Source organism: Carassius carassius, chromosome 27 (genome assembly GCF_963082965.1).
Source record: "Carassius carassius chromosome 27, fCarCar2.1, whole genome shotgun sequence".
Taxonomy (NCBI): domain Eukaryota; kingdom Metazoa; phylum Chordata; class Actinopteri; order Cypriniformes; family Cyprinidae; genus Carassius; species Carassius carassius.
In genome coordinates, this window is record NC_081781.1 from 27504684 (window position 1) to 27522643 (window position 17960).

Sequence of the window (17960 nt, forward strand, 5' to 3'; positions counted from 1 at the left end):
TTCAAAACTATACACACTTGTTTCTAAATATGACAGCAAAAGAATTATATCAGCAAAAGAATAGTGGAAGAGAATCTTGTGTAGAATTGCAAGATTACCATGTTAGGGTGGAATAACTACATGCAGTGCGTATATTATTGACAAATATGTGTATGATTTGAAGGCTTGATTTTGACAGGTGAAATGGTTTTGAAGCCATTGTTTGATTTTGTCTGAAGAGTCGGGGGATCTGTGAATGTAGTTTGAAGATTTGGATATGTGTTTAAGACTTTGAGAAAATGAGTAATGGATTCAAGAAATGTGTTTAACAATTCAGAAAAACTGTAATGGAGCATATACCACTTCACTTGAGATCCTGCTAGTTGTTTTTTATAGTTATAGTATAGTCACAGTTAAAACAACATCAGATGCTCATTTTGTTATGTTTTTATCATTATTACAGTTTTTCTCAGTCTCTCTGGTGTGTTTCTCAGATCAGAAATGAAATTCTCAAAACTACTTGTTCAATCTCAACATCATCTAGTCACTTGTGCACATCATAAAAGCAGTTTCTCATTCTTTTGAACAAGTTGCAATTGCTTTGGTACATTTATGCAATTGATTATTGACATTTATCTGCGGTTTCCAACATTATCAGTTGCTAATGTCATGTAGCTCAAATGTGTTATATAGTTTTATGTGCAGTAGTCTTACCCCCAAAGACATCTAGTCATTAGTTCATCGTATAATTCATTAAATGCAAAATCTAGTTGTTATAAAATGTCAATGCACTTTTCTACCCATTTCTATTAGACTTTTTGTGAATTTGTAAGGATGCATGGTGGAAAATTGCAAAGGCAAAAACATATAGGCAAAAGGATATACCGTATTTTCCGGACTATAAGTCGCACTTTTTTTTCATAGTTTGGCTGGTCCTACGACTTATAGTCAGGTGCGACTTATTTATAAAAACTAATTTGACATGAACCGAGAGAAATGAACCAATAGAAAACATTACCGTCTCCAGCCGCGAGAGGGCGCTCTATGCTGCTCAGTGCTCCTGTAGTCTACACTGAAGACATAGAGCGCCCTCTCGCGGCTGTAGACGGTAATGTTTTCTCTTGGCTCTTGGTTCTAAATAAATGCGACTTATAGTCCAGTGCGACTTATATATGTTTTTTTCCTCATCATGACGTATTTTTGGACTGATGCGACTTATACTCAAGTGCGGCTTATAGTCCGAAAAATACGGTAGGTGCATATCAGATGAAATAAGGGCCACTGAGGACCATGTTGTCAACCATGGCCTTAGGTGGGTTTCCTGTATTTGCCTTTATTTGTATTTTAACTTTGTGCTTATATTTCATTCAGGGTAAAACTGAAGCTCAATGGCCAAAATGTGAATAATGCACCAAAAAACTGTAATATCAAGGACAGTTGTAGATTGAAAGGTTCATTCATTAATTTTTTATTATTGACATTATTCAGAATTATCATTGAACATCAAAAAGTTAGTCATCCTTAAAAATGCATCTACCATTAGATTTGTTGACTAGTGTTGTATATGGTCCATAAAATGAAGTGCTTAAAGACAGGGTGATGGAAAAGAACAGAAAAGTTTTGTTTTCCCATGAGTAACTTTGCATTTGCGCACAAAACATTTACATTCTTTGTAAACAAACGCAAAGTTTCTTGGGGGAACCAAAATATTCTGAGTGACTAACACAAAGTTGAGTATTTAGGTACATTGCAAATGTAAATATGATGAAATGAACCCTGTAAAATATTATTATGGATACATCTCTAAGGCCTCTATATAATCAGCATGAACAGAACTTTGAAAAATCTGTTGAACACAATCTCATACATTCTTTCATCTGACAAATATATATATATATATATATATATATATATATATATATATATATATATATATATATATATATATATATTTAAAACCTGACAAATATATATATATATATCACATTTTATCATATATGTCACATTTTAAGCTGAGCGTTTAATGGACTGAAGCAATTTAGGCTTACCCACTGTTACGATCGGAACCCAGGGGAAACACACGAGACGAGAGATCCAAACGCAGTGTGGGTTTTATTGGGTAATCCAAATCAGAATCCAACAAGCAGGGGTCAAAACCAGAAATCAATCCAAACAAACAAACAATAGGGATAGGAACAGGAACAGGAACAGGAATAGGAACTGGAACAGGAAACTCGGAAGACGAGGAAACTCGGAAGGCGAGGAAACTGGGTGACGGAAAGAAGGACTCCATGAAGAAAAACAGAAAAAGAATGGTTAATATAGGCAGGGTAATGACTATCAACTGAAGACACCTGAGTGCAATTAACAGGAGTGCAATTACTGTGATGAAGGGACAAAGCTTTGTGGGAATTGTAGTGCCTACGGTGAGGTGCCTATGGGGAAGTGAGACCACTAGTGGAGACTCAGGGAAACAGAGACCAGACAGCGTGACATAACCCCCTCCTCCACGGAGCAGCTACCAGATGCTCCACCCGAACCCAAGAAGAGACCAAGGAACAAAGAGACCAGGAGGGAGGTGGAGCGGTGGAGGACCAGGGGGAGGGACGGAGGGCCAGGTAAAATGGGGAAACAGAGACAAGAAGTGCAAAAAACAAAAACAAGGAGCCCAGGAGGGAGGTGGACCTGCAGAGGATCAGGGGGAGGGATGGAGGGCCAGGTCCATAAAGGGAAACAGAGAGAAAAACAAAAACAAGGAGGTTAGGAGGGAGGTGGACCGGCGGAGGGTCAGGGGGAGGGACGGAGGGCCAGGTCCATAGAGGAAAACAGAAGACAGAAGCCCACCAGGGCGGCGCAGAAGACCACCACATCCGTGCGGTCGAGACAGAAGCCCACCCGGGCGGCGCAGAAGACCACCACATCTGTGCGGTCGAGACAGAAGCCCACCAGGGCGGCGCAGAAGACCACCACATCCGTGCGGTCGAGACAGAAGCCCACCCGGGCGGCGCAGAAGACCACCACATCTGTGCGGTCGAGACAGAAGCCCACCAGGGCGGCGCAGAAGACCACCACATCCATGTGGTCGAGACAGAAGCCCACCAGGGTGGCGCAGAAGACCACTACATCTGTGCGGTCGAGACAGAAGCCCACCAGGGCGGCGCAGAAGACCACCACTTCCGTGTGGTCGAGATAGAAGCCCACCAGGGCGGCGCAGAAGACCACCACTTCCGTGTGGTCGAGATAGAAGCCCACCACCCGGGCGGCGCAGAAGACCACCACAGTGGGATCGATGACACAGGAGAGCAAGTCTGGTTAGGCAAGTCTGAAACAGAGAACATGAACAAGTTAAGGGTGGCCTCTGTGGCCACGACAGGATCAGTCGAGCGCTCAGAGAGTTCGGCTGAGACGTGACGAGGCTCTGGAAGTTCCGCAGAGACGAGGAGAGGCTCTAGTAATTCAGCAGAGGCGTGGAGAGACTCTGGTAATTCCGTGGTGTTTAGACGGGATTCAGGAAGATCAATGATGACTTGCATTTGTTCATGAAGATCAGTGGTAACTTGCCTTTGTCCATGAAGATAATCGGTGACTGTACTTTGCCCATGAAGATCAATGATGACTTGACTCTGCTCATGAAGATCATTGGTGACCTGACTCTGCTCATGAATAACACTGGTGACTGGACTTTGCCCATGAATAACACTGGTGACTGGACTTTGCCCATGAAGATCATTGGTGACTTGCCCTTGCCCATGAATATCAATGGTGACTTGCCTTTGTCCATGAATATCAATGGTGACTTGCCCTTGCCCATGAAGAACACCGGTGACTTGACCCGACTACGCTGGGCCGGCGGCCATCTTGAGCAGTGGCGCTGGGCCGGCGGCCATCTTGAGCAGTGGCGCTGGGCCGGCGGCCATCTTGGGCAGTGGCGCTGGACTGGCGGCCATCTTGCACCGTGGCGCTGGGCTGGCGACCACCTTGTGCTGTGGCGTTGGGCTTGCGACCACCCTGTGCTGTGGCGCTGGTCTGGCGACCATACTGTGCAGTGGTGCTGGGCTGGCGGTCCTCCTGTTTGTAGACCCCAGTCTAGAATCGGCCATCCCACCGGGAGTGACAGTTGTGGCTGGGGTATTCCACAGAGACCGATGTTGTAGGTAGAACACAAACTCCCAGAAATTAAAAGCGTCCAAATGATCCATTTCATTTCTAGGAACCGGGTCATCCAGCCCGGTGTTGAAAATGTCCTTTAGAGCCGCATCATGTCCCATACCATCCACCAGGGTCCAGAACATTTGTGCCATAGCACCCACCTCAATCCCCTCTTGGCAGAGGAAGGTTAATCTTAAGAATTTCACGCTCCGCTCCACCATATTGGCTGGGGAGCGGGAATGAAGTCCCACACCGCTGGATCTCGACATGGATGGAGTCCTTCTGTTATGATTGGAACCCAGGGAAACGCAGGAGACGAGAGATCCAAACGCAGTGTGGGTTTTATTGGGTAATCCAAATCAGAATCCAACAAGCAGGGGTCAAAACCAGAAATCAATCCAAACAAACAAACAATAGGGATAGGAACAAGAACAGGAATAGGAATAGGAATAGGAATAGGAATAGGAACTGGAACTGGAAACTCAGAAGGCGAGGAAACTGGGTGACGGAATGAAAGGACTCCATGAAGACAAACAGAAAAAGACCGGTTAATATAGGCAGGGTAATGACTATCAAGTGAAGACATCTGAGTGCAATTAACAGGAGTGCAATTACTGTGATGAAGGGACAAGGCTTTGTGGGAATTGTAGTGCCTACGGTGAGGTGCCTATGGGGAAGTGAGACCACTAGTGGAGACTCAGGGAAACAGAGACCAGACGGCGTGACACCCACCGTATTTGTATTTGAAGTATTTGAAGAACTGGTGACAACTGATATTTATATATTTCGTATTTGAAGAACTGGTGACAACTGATATTTATATAAAACTAATTTGGAGCTTTATAAATCTCTACACTGTAACCATCAATGTTGCCTTTTTTTTGCATTAATAAATTCAAAAATATCTTGCAAGTCAATTGGCTCTTCTAAACATTATTTTTGGTCCTAAATTAAATGTAGAAGTAAATGCTCCAATCATTCAAATAAGCTGCCATGATATATCTCCAGAACAGGTGGAAGTACACAAGTACCACATTCCACATTCTAGCAAATTGAATGGCAGACCATACTTTTTCATCTATATGTATCACACATTAATTTGTCGATATACTCTATTATATCACATTCACAAGTATGTAATGTTAATTTGTAAAGAATAAACCAGTCTGTAATGAGGGGCAAGCACGTAAGAAGGAAGAAAGAGAATGAGTAAAAAATCAGCGGTTACCATTCAAACCCTAAAAACAGAACCTTAACTATATTTGTCCTGAGAACTGAGACAAATCGCTGGCCCTCATTACCCATACCCCACATGTAATGTCTCAGTTGACAAAAAGTCATTTGTGCCTCTAGGGGGCATCCCAATCATCTAAAATATTCTCAGCATGTCAGACGGTGTTTATACATAAAGTTTTCTTGCTCCGTTGAGTCCCACCCAGTGTGCATACTTTCCATCCAAATAGTATGTGAGATTAGAATAAGCATTTCTCAAAGCATATGTTGAGAAGAGTATGCCAAAAGTCCATGGAAGATTTACTGGTAGTGTGGATCCATGCACGCTCAACTAATCCAGCTGATTTGGTTCAAAACTACAAACATGATTATATTTTGAGTCATATATCTGCCAACAACATTGTTAACTTTATAAAGATATAATAAGTAATAAATATACTGAAATTAACTATTAAATGCATCATTTTAAGAAAAAACGTGGTGTATGAGGATTTTAACTGGACTGGATTGATTCTGATGGGGTTTCCCTTGTATTTCTGCTCATTATGCTTTATCCATCTTAATATTCAGATTTTTTCATAAACAGTCTGACAGTCTGTGATCTCTCTCAAAAGTTGGTGGTTTGTAAATACCTCTAAGCCTCTGGCAGCGTTTAAGTGATTGTGATGCACGTGTAATGGTGCCTTAATTGGTTTCTCTCGTGGTCAAATGATTTGGAAAAACACCCACAGTCTCCTGAAGTACATCTTCTAACTCTCAGTAGAGTATTGGTAGAGTAAATACTAGTAGTACTAGTAGACAGGTAGGGTTAGGGTTAGAATAAGTTGACATGTACTTGCAAAGTTACTTATAGTCAGTAGAATGTCTGTTGGGAGACCATCACAATAAAGAGTTGGCATATATAAAGCAGACAGTCTACTACTATAGATAATAGATTTAGTTGAAATTTAGGTGCAGCATTACATATTGTCAACAGAATGCTCACAAGGGACCTTCAAAATAAAGTGTTACCAAATATCTTCCCATTTTTATTTGTTGTGTAAACTGACACTATACAGTTTATATACAGTATATATAAATGGGTGATTTCCTATGTGTAGGTTCAGTAATTCCACTTTAATGGCAATGAATAGGTTCTTTTCATTGCCATTAAAGTTGAATAACTGAACATAAACAGGAGCCTGAGAAAAGATTTCAGACAGCACTTAGAGGCTTTTGCATTTTGCATCAAACAAAGTGTACAAACAAAGAACGAACATCCCCATGAACAACAGCCCCTAACTCTATACATCCTGTTGCAGTGTACTTCTTACAGATAAAAATATTTTAAATGAATCAAAATCACTTATACATAATTCAATTTACGCTAATTGCTACAGTTGCAACATATTATAGTTAAACTTAGGTGTCTGAAAAGTGTTTCATTACATAGATAAACTTACAAGAAAGCTAATGAATTCTACACAATTTTATGAGATGTAATGCAGGCTGTGGGGTTGGAGGTCAGGGGTCACTGAGGGAAAGGTTGGCGTCAGTATTATAATTCAAGGGCTGCTACAAAGTTCCTGACTCTATGAGGCCATTTCATGTGTTACAGTAGGCACAATGTATGTGACAGCAGCTGCTTGGTCTGACCTTTGACCTTGAATACTGTTTGCTACCCCAGATGAATGGACTCATTTACAGTCAAATCAAAGCATTCTTCTGTCATTCTACAATACTGTCTGTTCTTTATTCCATTACTGTGGTCACACACACACACACACACACACACACACACACACACATTCACACACACACACACACACACACACACACACACACACACACACACACACACACACACACACACACACACACACACACACACACACACAAATAAATTACTTACTGTTGTGCATTATGGTCTATTCTCTCTTTAAGAGATCCCTCTCATCTGCTATTAACTAGAGCAGACATTATTTATATTCCTTTTCTAGTTCCAAAAAAAAAAAACAATTCCACAACCCATGAGAGTGAGCAAAACAGACAGTTAACATTCCATCCCTCCAGATCAACAACACATTTGTAAACAGAAAGAATTGTAAACAGGATCTTGCCAATGAACATTGCAGTCCAAACTTTTAAAAGTGTGTGGTTGGAATTTTGAAATTGACCACAATATCTGGGGTTTGGCTTTGTTTTCTTATCGACATATACTTTATAGACACCATATAGTTTTTTTTTTTTTGCTTATTTTTTTAAATTCAATTTAAAATTGTAGACCAATAGTAGTGGTCTTAAAAAGGAGTGTGAATCATTGAATGTGCATATTTAGTACTTAAACACAAAACAAAAAACAAAACAAACAAACAAAAATAACCTGTACCTTTAGTTTTTAACGATTTACAGTTTTTGTACAATTGCTATGACATTTTTTCCAATACTTCTAAAAAATGTCCTAAACTCTTAATGCACCAACACACCTACAAAACACAGCTGACAAAAAAGTTAATTTCATGCTGCAAAATCACACATTGCAAACTAAACTCTAACACTAATTTTCTAATTACAATAATATACTAACACAATACACTACATCTACCAAAACACTGCAAACATGTCACAAAGTCTAATTATTATTCCAAAACACTAACACATGTTCTCTTCCAACAGCAACATTTAGTGAATCATAGCACAATATCATCAACACTAACATCAAATGGAATTAAATTCAATTTACATTTAGCAGACACTTTTATTCAAAGCTACTTACAATGCATTTAGGCTAACATTTTTGTACCTAACATGTGTTCCCTGGGAATCAAACCCACAACCTTTTGTCACAGACCTCGCTGAACCCCGCCTCCCCCGCCACATACCCCCACCGCCTGACTCGGGGGACCGGGGAGCCATCTATAAAAAAATCTACTTTTGCTCTCAGGTCCATGTCATACTGGATTTAGTTTTTGCTATCTGAGCATCCGTCCTCCCAAGTTTCTTTTAAGACATCTAAAACCCCATGGGGCTGGAGTCCTTAAAGAAGCTCGAAGGGGGAAAACCCTGTGGAGGCTTATGGGACCTCGCGCACAGTGAATAAGAGGGGTTCCAGCCATCTGTCCCAATTTTTCGCGTCTTCTTGCACGAATTTACGAATCATTGTTTTCAATGTGCGATTGAACCTTTTGACCGGACCGTCCATTTGTGGGTGATAGACGCTGGTGCATACCGATTTAATGGCCAATAATTCGTACAATTCATTTAATGTGCATGACAAAAACGCGGTGCCCTGATCTGTGAGATTCTCTTTCGGGATTCCCACGCCGGAGATTAAACGAAACAGGGAGTCCGCCACACTCTTCGATGAGATGTCGCGGAGTGCCACTGCTTCAGGATATCGTGTTGCATAGTCTACGATAACTAACGCAAAGCGATGTCCCCATGCCGATGATTTAATGTAGCTGTCATCCCTAGATGCCCCGCCATTGATTTACAGTGCGCTGTCTGGAAAAGCATTTCCCGGCGGCTCCGTGGTACTAACAATTGGGTTGTATCTTCCTTTGTTTGAGCATCATGGGTCACTCGATACAGACAGTCTTTAATAATGGCAAAATAAGGATAGGAGAGTGTGCCGTCAGGTTGGAGGACCTGCCCATCGATAGAACGGACCTGTTCAAATGCATGTTTAAGAGTCTTATCTTGGGACTGTTCCAGGGGAAAGTCATCGTGACTGGAGAGGTTTAGCCTTGCCAAGCTGCTTGGTTCCCCTGAAACCGCCCCACTGGGTCCTGGCACAGTTTCTCCAACCTGAGCGTTCGCCCACCCTTCCTGCCGTCACTTTTCCCCAGAAGCATCCGCTGTTAAACATCCTGTTCAAAACTGTTCAAAAGCTGGCCAATTGGTTCCCAAGATTAGCAGATGCCGGAGGCGCGGACTGACGGCCATCTCTACATAATGCTTTTGTCCCCTAAATTTGATGGTTATACCTTTTACAGGGTATTCCACTATATCCCGTGCATCCACCTCACCTTAACCATGCGTCCCGTATCCAATGCCCCGGATTGTACCAGGCTTTGATGGATGGAGGTCTGGTTAAAATCCTGAATCCACCGAAGCCCGATAGGTACACCCCTTAATACTCACAGGTATTTGGATTAACCCGGCTTGATCAGGGGCGGCCTGCGGGTCGTCCGGGATCCGGACCAACATTCCCACCTCCATGACCGGGCCCCGATCCACAAAATGGCCCGGATCCCTGCAACGCCAACAGGCTGGCCCAGGTCTCCCCACTGCCCTAGTGGCAGGAAGTGGGTCAAGGGATTGACATGGGGAGGCGGTATGAGCCTCGTCGAGTCCCTCTGAATGTGAAAACCCCATTCCCCGGGCGGGGCCTCTTGACCCGGCTGCCGGCTCAGTCCCTGTCCTCCAGTGGGGGGCGGCCCTCGGTGGCCCAGCAAAACGGGATCTGGGAGCAGGGACAGGTTTAGGGGAAGGGGAAGAGAGAGACACAGGGGAAGAGAGAGAGAGAGAGAGAGAGAGAGATGGATGGAAGGTGTTTGGAGCACGCCGCCAGCTGGTCCTCCGCCAGTTGGATGGCCAGTTCCAGCGACGCCGGTCAGTGGCACTGGACCCACTGGGCAGTTATTTTCGGCAGTCGGGAGATGAACTGCTCCAGTACCGCCTTGTCGATGATGGTCTCGGTGTTGCTTCCTCCGGCCAACAGCCATTTGCGGCACGAGTCTCTGAGCTGCTGTGCCAAGACAAAGGATCGGCTCACTTCCGCCAATTCTAATGACCGGAAGCATTGCCAATGTTGCTCGGGATTGACGCCGACCCTTTGGAGAATTTTGCCCTTTGCCCGCAAGTCCAGCAGGGCTTGATGGTTCCCTTGATGTAGACCCGGCAGCGATGTAATGATCTCCGCAAATGGCAATCCTGACGGTCCTGACAGAGTTTATATGGCGGTTTCATTCTCCTTCCTTTTCCCGGGTTTCGGAACCAGTGTAATAATATAAAGTTTGTTTGGCTGAGAAGGAAGGAGATGGGGGCGGCTTTCTGAGGCTCGTGGGTAGTTTATTTTATATTTTAAAAAGAACAAAACAAATCTTGCCACATGTGCATACACTTCCAATCACTTTTCTATTTTACAATACTCTGCAGCGTTTCTCTTGCTGGCTTCCGGCTTCCTCGTCCCCACGAGTCCTTTGCTCTCTCTCTTTTCCGCTCATTCCCGACCGGCTTATATATCCCCTCCCCATGCCAATCACTGCAACGAGAACCAGGTGTTAGTCGTTTTTCACTTGAATCACTTAACGCCGCTCGTGTCCTCGCTCTCTCTCCCGTCGCATACCTCTCTGAACCACGCCTCCCCCGCCACAGTATAAATAAATCTAATCTGCTCAATCGTCTGTGTTTGGCCACATGTCCTCATCCACATCACACCTGATATCTTCTCTGGCAAGGCATCTTGGGAAGATACTTTTGGTATGCCTTATCCACCCCTGCAGTGTTCAGCTGTAATGTCTTGGCATGCAGCATCCATTGTATCCTGGAGGGACATTTGGTCCTGTGGACGTTGGTCAAAAACCTTCAATCTCCAGACTCAGAAAAACTACTCAGTGGGTTTGAGGAAAGGGGAGTAAGGGCCAAGGAAAAGAGACATCATTGACTGGCTGCTCTGGGAATTGTTCAATGAGATCACATATATTGGTCTCCCACCTGTCCCGTTTCTCTGGCAACAGTCTTTGGTACAGATCTTCTAAAAACATTTATGCAGGAGTGCACTTGATCAGACTTCCACACAAGATCAGTCCAAAGAGGTCCTCTTTTACTGTTTATCATATGGTCATGAGATTGAAAGAACCCCAACACCTGAATGTTTTTTCCAGATGGGGATCAGCTGTAATTTACGTTTACATAAGTACATTTAGTAGACATTTTATCCAAAGGAGGAGGACAATAGAAGCAATCAAAACCAACAAAAGAGCAACAATATGCAAGTGCAAAGTCTCGCTAACACAGTACACATAGCATATTTGTGTTTCAGTTTACAATATATATACAGCTGTTCACTTTGATTTTATCTTACAAGTTAGAATTAGAACATGATGCTATCTGATCTGACATACAGTGTGAAAGCATTTGAAAATTTGGCAGTAAAATTACTTTGTTTTGGTCTTTCGTCTTGTGTGTAAAGCAAGTTAAATTTGTGTTAACTATGCATTTTGTGTCAAAGCAACAAGAAATGTGTTTATTGTATAGCCTACACAGACAGATGTTGTGCTAATGGCATTAAAGGCATAGTTCATTTTCAAATTAAATTTTGGTATGTTTTAGCTTACCTCAACGACATCCAAGATGTAGGTTTCTCTGTTTCCTCAGTATTTCCCATTTTGATATTTTTAGGTCCAACCGTTCTTGTCTGTGACTCACATAATGGAGGTCAATGGTCACCACCTCAAAGAGCATGCACAGAGGAGTCAAAATTAAACAATTCCCCATCGTAAGTACACATTGATGACCTAATACAAGAAACGAGCGGATTGAGTAAGAAAACGAACAGTATTTATATCGTTTTTACCTCTTGTACACAACCACGTCCAACTGATCTGAGTTCGCGAGTGTTTCCCGATGTGACGTGCGCGCGCGCTCTGGCTTTAGTCTGCGCAAGCGCGGAAAGCGCCGGAAGCGATCTCTCGCGAGTGTACATCACTCATTGTTTACACTTACTAGATCTAAACATATTTAGACGCACAGGAAATTGCAATGGAAGACGATTTCAATATATCCATAGACAACATTGAATTTTTTGCACAACCATATTTATTTGAAACAGAATACACAGACCAAGTACTCAGGAGCGATCCGCTGCAGCAGCACGTCTTCAAGCCTCAGAGACGGAGATCTCTTCAAAATTGGTGGTGTTTTAGCAGCAAGTGTTGTGAGATGCCAACAGAAGTGGAGAGCATATGTTGTCACGAATGGAACAACTAACGTTACAAGATGACGAGGAGGACATTGACAGTATCGCATCACACACCTGCCTGACTGAAGATCCTGAGTTTTCTCCGCTGTTGAGACCCAGCGTTTTGCACGTTGTGTTTAGTTTGCCACGTATAAACTGGAGGCGACGTCCAATGCCAGAGGGACCCAATGGCACGCTGTCAATAGAGTGAGTAAAGTGTTGTATTTTTATTATAAACGCAACGATTATAGGGTGCATTATAAACATTAATTTATTACAATTACTGCATTATATTTCAGACAGTGTAGATTGAAAGCGTAGCGTGTGTAAACAATGAGTGATGTGCATGCGCGAGACATCACATCCGGGGCTTTCCGCGCTTGCACAGACTAAAGCCAGAGCGCGCACGCACGTCACATCAGGAAGCACTCGCGAACTCAGATCAGTTGGACATGGTTGTGTACAAGAGGTAAAAACAATATAAATACTGTTCGTTTTCTTACACAAAACGCTCGTTTCATGTCTTAGGTCATCAATGTGTACTTATGATGGGGAAATGTTTAATTTTGAATCCTCTGTGCATGCTCTTTGAGGTGGTGACCATAGACATCCATTATGTGAGTCACAGACAAGAACGGTTGGACCTAAAAATATCAAAATGGGAAATACTGAGGAAACAAAGAAACCTACATCTTGGATGCCCTTGAGGTAAGCTAAAACATATCAAAATTTAATTTGAGAGTGAACTATCCCTTTAAGAGTTTAGGAAAATTGTTAAAAGTATTGAAAGATTGTCATAGCGATCGTGAAAAACTGTAAAAAAACAAAACAAAAGAGAGCACCCTTTCATGACTGATTCTTGACATTCTTAAGTACACTTTTAAAAAGTGTGTTTTGTATCAATGTAAAAAGTTTTAAAATAAATTTTAAATTATTATATTATGTTTTAATATTCTTTTATGCTTTGAAGAACAAGGTCTACGTACACTTACTTTGATGTGTTGACTGACATTCTTAAACACATGTAAATTACTTGATTATAGATTTAACAGCAGTGTGTTATACAATACAGTTAAACCATCACAGCTGTAAGATAACATCTTATATTAAATCTAAAGAAATCTTGACAAATTGTAAACAGACACAGACACAGAGCCTGAGCCGATGCCTGAGACAGAGATCGCCCCTGAGCCCGAGCCCAAGCCCATGAACCTTCTTCAGGATTGGTCCTTTCCTGTGTTGTGTTTTCATAGTTGTATTGTTTTCAGAGTCTTCTTCACTGTTGCTGGTCCCACCCAGGACAGAATTTTCACCATGACTAATCCCCAGTATTGGGGGTAATGCATTACAAGTTACGCGAGTTACGTAATCAGATTACTTTATTTATTTATTTATTTATTTTTTTACGTTTACGTACATTTTTATTCTTTTTACGTTTGTTGCGAAAGGGCTTATACTTTTGACAAAAATTATAACTTTTTATATTAAAAACAAACAAGTGAGCCCAGCCCAGATGAGAAAATGTAAACACAAAAGTAATGTAATCAAAGTCAAAGTCAAAGTCACCTTTATTTATATAGCGCTTTAAACAAAATACATTGCGTCAAAGCAACTGAACAACATTCATTAGGAAAACAGTGTGTTAATAATGCAAAATGACAGTTAAAGGCAGTTCATCATTGAATTCAGTGATGTCATCTCTGTTCAGTTAAATAGTGTCTGTGCATTTATTTGCAATCAAGTCAACGATATCGCTGTAGATGAAGTGACCCCAACTAAGCAAGCCAGAGGCGACAGCGGCAAGGAACCGAAACTCCATCAGTGACAGAATGGAGAAAAAAACCTTGGGAGAAACCAGGCTCAGTTGGGGGGCCAGTTCTCCTCTGACCAGACGAAAGCAGTAGTGCATTATTTTGCACAAAAAGTTAACTAATTAATGCAATTAGTAACATTTTTAAGGAGTAACGCAATATTGTAATGCATTACTTTTAAAAGTAACTCTCCCCAACACTGCTAATCCCAGCCATAACAGAGTGTTCTTGGTCAACTTCTTTGTCCAGCACTGAGCTGTTTTTGTTGCTGCTGGCCCTACCTTACATAAAGGCTGTCTCCTCACTTATTACCACTTTTATATTGTGCACCCCATATCTTCTGAATGTCATAGAGGAAAACTGTGCCAAAATAAAATTTAACTGAAAGCTCATTTTAAGATATTAACCTCAAAATATGGAACACAAACTTTGGGCTTTGATTTTTTTATAAAAGTTTTAGACTCCAACATGTTTTATAAAATATTTTTACTTAAAAAAAGACAATTTTTTTTTTGGATAGACAAAAAAATAAATACAAATAACAAAATTTGAAAATGTCATTTTCCGTGTTATGCTCAAAAAGCAGGCCTGGCCGTTAATAATGCAAATTATAAAATTCATGAAGTACAAGATTTCATAGCATTTAGTTAACTCTTTCCTCGTCAAACACAGAATTTTCAGTGTTTGTTATACGCTACTGGTGCTATTACGCATCTCCTGAATGAGTATAGAGAGTGCCGATCAAAAACGCAGACCAGGAAGACGCAGAAACAAGAGACCTCATATGTAAGCATATTCATATGAGAAATAATGCGATCATCAGCACTAATCGCAAATGAAAACTGCATCTTTGCTTTGATAACATTACTGAATATGATCCAGATGTAGTATTTGATATAAATGTGATTTTCTCAACTTTTTGCTTCAAACAATGCTTGAAGCTTGAATAAAACATTTTTTTTTAAGTAGAGGGTCTTAACACAGAAGGAGTTTTAATGTATTGCATTACCAGATATGCATACAACAAAATAGTCTTGGGGCCATGAAATTTTAGTGAAAATCTGCAAAATGCTGCTGTGGCTGGCAACTTTTTTTTTCAAAACACTGGAGGGGAAAGAGTTCACCATAAATGCTTATCAGTACATTCAGTGGTACACTTTAATTCTATAAAATAAAATACATAAAGACATCAGAAAGCGATCATGGATATAGGTTACATATAGAGACACTAAAGATGACTTAATTGTAATTGTTCTTAATCTGCATTATAAAATAAGTGCTCCTTTTAAAAGTGTGCTTATTTTTCACTTGGGTGCAATTTATTTAACCTAACAATAATTAAATACATAAGTATTTAAAATTTGATGAGTCAAAAAATAATAATAATAATAAAAAAACATCCTTTCGGTGATGTCACATCCATCTGCAGATTCATAAATTCATTTCCTGTTTTTTCAGCTGTGCAGAAGCAGAAGAAAAGTCTCTCTTATCTATATAAGGCTACTAATCCAATGAGACACAGGAAGTTCTCTTTGTGTGAAGTACCACTTGTGCTCCACCATCTATTGGAAGGTTAGTCCTGTCACAAACAGGAAAAACCCTGCTGTAACTGCAGACCAGAGTCAACACAAGTTCTTATGCATTTAGCAGTCCTGTAGTAAATATCTAACTTTAATTGTCCTGTAGTTACCTGAGCTTATGCGTTTAGATCAAAGTCAAAATGGGGTCTGCTCACTCAGCCTACAATTCTGTTACTAGTTTCAGCCTCAGACTGCACACCAATAAACCTCTCATAGTCTGTTTACATGTCAGCTCATGATGCATCAGTGGTTTTCAATTCCAGTCCTGGCGACCCATCGCACTGTTCGTTTTGTAGGCTATGTCTCTCTTATGTAACACACCTGCCTACATTCAGGTGAGGCACTGACATTATCAGCTCATTAAGAAAGAACTGACTTGGGAGCTGTGGAAGTTCTGCTCACCGTTGGGATAAGTTCTCTTGTTGGAAACATGCAATGTTTAAGGGCTGGTGAAGAACCAGAATTTTGGCCAGTTCATTATTTTTATTTATTTACTTTTTGTAAGTGTAAGGTAAAATAATGCATTCTCAATTTCTGATGTTAACTACTGTCGTCAGTGCAATCTACAACATGTGCCAGAGTTATTTCCACATTTCTTTTATGTGTTGTTAGAGGTTGAATTTAGAGGGTTTTGTGTGTCTGTTTTTATCTTAGTTCCAGGCTTATATGTGTTCTGTTTACAACATGAGTTGTGGGTCACCAGGACTGGAATTAGTGTTGCTTTCGTTAATGAAATTATGACTAAATATTGTCGTCAACAAACATTTATCACGTGACGAAAACAAGACAAGACACAACGTAAATGCTGGTCATGTAAAAATGACCATAATTAAATGTAAAATGCAATATTGTTGATGAATAAAAACGAGACTAAATGTGGTTAACAAAATAAAAACTATGCTAAAATGTTTCTTCATTTTCGTTGACCAAAACGAGACAAAACAAAATGTTATAATGTTATTTCATCTCGTTTAGTCGCGTTATTATTATTTTGCAGTATTTCTGTTTCCTGTGTCTCACTTCAGGTGCTGCATCAGATTGCACTGCACAAACGCAGGTGACGTCACTTTCTCAAGTCCCACTCGCGGCATTATTTAGAAGACGACAGCAAACAAATTAAGTCTGACACAGAGAAAGGGACTAATGTGTGTACGTCTAACATGTTTGGTTGGTAAAATAAATGTTTATTTAAAATAAATGTCAATTTAAATCAGTGCGTCTTCCGTGTCTGGAATGGATGAATTCTTGAGTCTATAAGGTAACAATAATATAATAAGATAAACTTGTTATCTTATTATATTATTGGATAAATGCTCCAAATGTTTTTCAGCATACCCTAATAAAACTGAAGGTGAGATGACTAGTATATTTTGGTATACTAGAGCAGTGGAAACCTGTTCTAAGGAGTGATGAATCGCACTTCTCTTTTTGGCAGTCTGATGGGTAAGTCTGAGTTATCAGGAAAATATTTCCTGCCTGACTGCATTCTGCCAACTTTAAAGATTGGTGAAGGACGGATAATGGTATGGGGCTATTTTTCAGGGATCGGACTTGGCCCCTTGCTTCCAGTGAAGGAAAATCTTAATCATTTTGGACAATGCTATGCTTCCAGCTTTGTAGGAACAGTTTTTATTTTAGCATGGCTGCCTTTGCGCATAAAGCAAGTGTCCACTTTCCATGGGTGACTACACCAAAGGTTTTCAATTCCAGTCACAGTGACCCACCGCTTTCTTTTTTTGTATGTTTCTGTCTTAAATAACTTACTTAATTCAGAACATCAGCTCATTAGGAGAGTGTCAGATAAGAGAGACATACAAAATGTGCAGAAAAGTGAGTTGATAGGAATTGAGAACCAGTGGACTACACAAAGAACAACAAACACATATATGTTTCATATATGTTGTCACGCATTCACCTAAATGTGTGTGTGTGTTGTAGAAGATGGTGTTTCCAATGGGTTAGAAAGGTTAAGAGATATTCACAGGGAGGGGGAGGTCCACAGCCAAGGTCAAAGGGTAGTGTAATGAGCAAAGAACTATCAATTACTCACTCTCTGCCAATCCGCCGTCATTTCACTCACTTTTAGGGTAACAGCCAGAAGAAGTTATACAAGAAAACACAAAAAGTTTTGATATTTCTTCCTTGGTTTGGATTCTTTAAATTTATTCTCTTTCTTAGCTGCATGTGATTTCCATTCAAGATCTTGTGAGGAAAATGTGTGCATGAGGAAGAGGGGGGCCGGGGGTGATCGAGGGAGGAAGTCCA